We start from the raw sequence: 2604 nt of genomic DNA on the forward strand, positions 1-2604 counted from the left end.
AATCAAATAGTACGTATTTCAGGCAGGCTGGATGATACAGCCTCTGTCACAACTCACCAACTCTGCTGTTGGAACAGGAAAACAACCTGTTACCACATGTAAAAGAATAGGCTTGCCTGCGCTCTAACAAAACTTTATTTACTATAGCCATAGCTTTCTGACCAGATTCTGATCTAAATTATCACATGGCATCTTACAGTTCCTATACTTCATTAATGCAGGTAATAATGAAGGAGTGAACAATACAAAACAGCAAACTTAAGGCATGAGAATAATTTATAAGACTCTAATTTCTCAGAAAACAACGTGATGAACATTTTCCCTCCATCTTTATAATTGATATTAATATCTTGGACTGATAGATAAGTTCAAGATATGTTTTGAAAGAGAAGTAACAGCAAACAGAACTCACTAATAGATTAGATGTAAGTGGAGAATTAGTGTTGACTCCATGTTTTGCAGCATGAGAAAATGCTGATGCCACTTATTGCAATGAGAAAGACTAGGGAAGAATATATTTGATGAAAGATAGAATTAAAAATTTCTGGATTGAAATGTTACTTTTGAAATGTCTATGAAACATAAAAGTAGAACTGCCTGGCCAGACATGGTGACTCATGCGTGTAATCCCAGCATTTTGGGAGGCCAAGGCAGGTGGATCACCTGAGGTCAGGAGTTTGAGACCAACCTGGCCAATACAGCGAAATCCTGTCTCTACTCAAAATATAAAAATTAGCTGGGCATGATGGTGCATGCCTATAATCCCAGCTACTTCGGAGGACGAGGGAGGAGAATTGCTTGAACCCAGGAGGTGGATGTTGCAGTGAGCCAAGATCGCACCACTGCACTCCAGCCTGGGCAACAGAATGAAACTCCATCTCAAAAAAAAAAAAAAAATAGAACTACCTTATAGACTGTTGCACTCAGAGAAGAGGTTTACACCAAAGAGATAAATTTGGGAGACATCAACTTATAGATGCCATTTAAAGCATGGAAATAGATGAAAATATCTAACCAGAGAATGTTAAAAGGATCTCAATGTGACTTCTGAATCATCCAAGAAAGGATAAGCATGTTCAGCATAGTTTACCAGTGCTAACAGGACTGTATTGTTTTCCTAATCTTGGTAAATCTATAATTTGTGTGCAGCAATAATCTATATTTCTATTCCCCAAATCATTTTTTCAAATTTATTAAACCACATGGCATTTTTTTCTTTTCTTTTCTTTTCTTTTTTTTTTAGAGGGGAAACAGAGTCTTACTCTCTCGCCCAGGCTGGAGTGCAGTGGCATCATCTCAGCTCGCTGCAGCCTCCACCTCTTGGGTTCAAGCGATTCTCATGCCTCAGCCTCCCAAATAGCTGGGATTACAGGTGCACACCTCCATGCCCGGCTAATTTTTGTACTTTTAGTAGAGATGAGGTTTCACCATGTTGGCCAGGCTGGTCTCGAACTCCTGGCCTCAAGTGATCCTCCTGCATCAGCCTCCCAAAGTGCTGAGATTACAAGCATGAATCACCACGCCCAGCCACATGTCCCTTTTTCTAAGAAATTTCTTGGAGTACATGTTCATCTAAACACAATTTAACTATGCTCACTGCCTGGGTAACAAGATCGTTGGAACTCCAAGCCTCAGCATCACACAATCTATAATAAAAGTGGAAATTAAAAAAAATAAAAAGTAAAAATGAAAATGCTCTACATATACCAATTTAATTTAATATTTTTTATAAATTTATTTTCTTATACTCATCACCTTTGGTTGTCCAATAAAAGAGTCAGTATTAGTCTTCCTGGCATAAGGGGAAGCAGCAGATTTCAAAGTATCTCTGCAATTCAAACTCCAGCTGTATTTCACATCTATATACATAATATGCTCAACCCACTCCCTCTTGTGTAGTGTTACCTGCCCAGGGATAGGGGCAAATTCCCCACAGTTTAATAATTTGGAAAGAACAGAGACTCAGAATGGAGACTTTCTTGTCATCTGCTCAAACATTTTATCCTACACTTATACAAAATCACTCTCTACTTCAGGAAAGCAACAGAGAAAAAAAGGGGAACATTAGATAAAAGAAGAGTGAGAGTGCTCAAGATGATGGATTTAATGCGAACAACCATTCCTTTTTCTGGGGAGTGAGGAAAGGGGCAGTACAGTTCATCTTTCAGTATCATTGACTAGCTCCTATCAGACCAACCCTCCAGTAATTAACAACTATAAACTCTGAACACGGTACAAAAAAACAACCAACGGAGAGCACTGGAGGGGGAGAAAAGCAGGAAAAAAATGAAGTGGAACGCCATTTTGACTCAGTGAGCTCAAGTGATCCGCCGACCTCGGCCTACCAAAGTGCTGAGATTACAGGCGTGAGCCACCACACCCGGCCAAAAAGAGAAAATCTTAACAGCAGACAAAGAAAATGCACACTCTGCACACAAAGGAACAAGAATCAAAGCACTGACTTCTCATCAGAAACACTGGAGGCCAGAAGACAATGTATGGTTAAAATGCTGAAACAATTTTTTTAATTCAATGCGAAATTTTATCTTCAGCAAAAATATCCTTAAAAAATCAAGGTCAAATACAGACATTTTCAGATAAGGG

The sequence above is a fragment of the Nomascus leucogenys genome, chromosome 22a, assembly GCF_006542625.1.
Source record: "Nomascus leucogenys isolate Asia chromosome 22a, Asia_NLE_v1, whole genome shotgun sequence".
NCBI lineage: Eukaryota > Metazoa > Chordata > Mammalia > Primates > Hylobatidae > Nomascus > Nomascus leucogenys.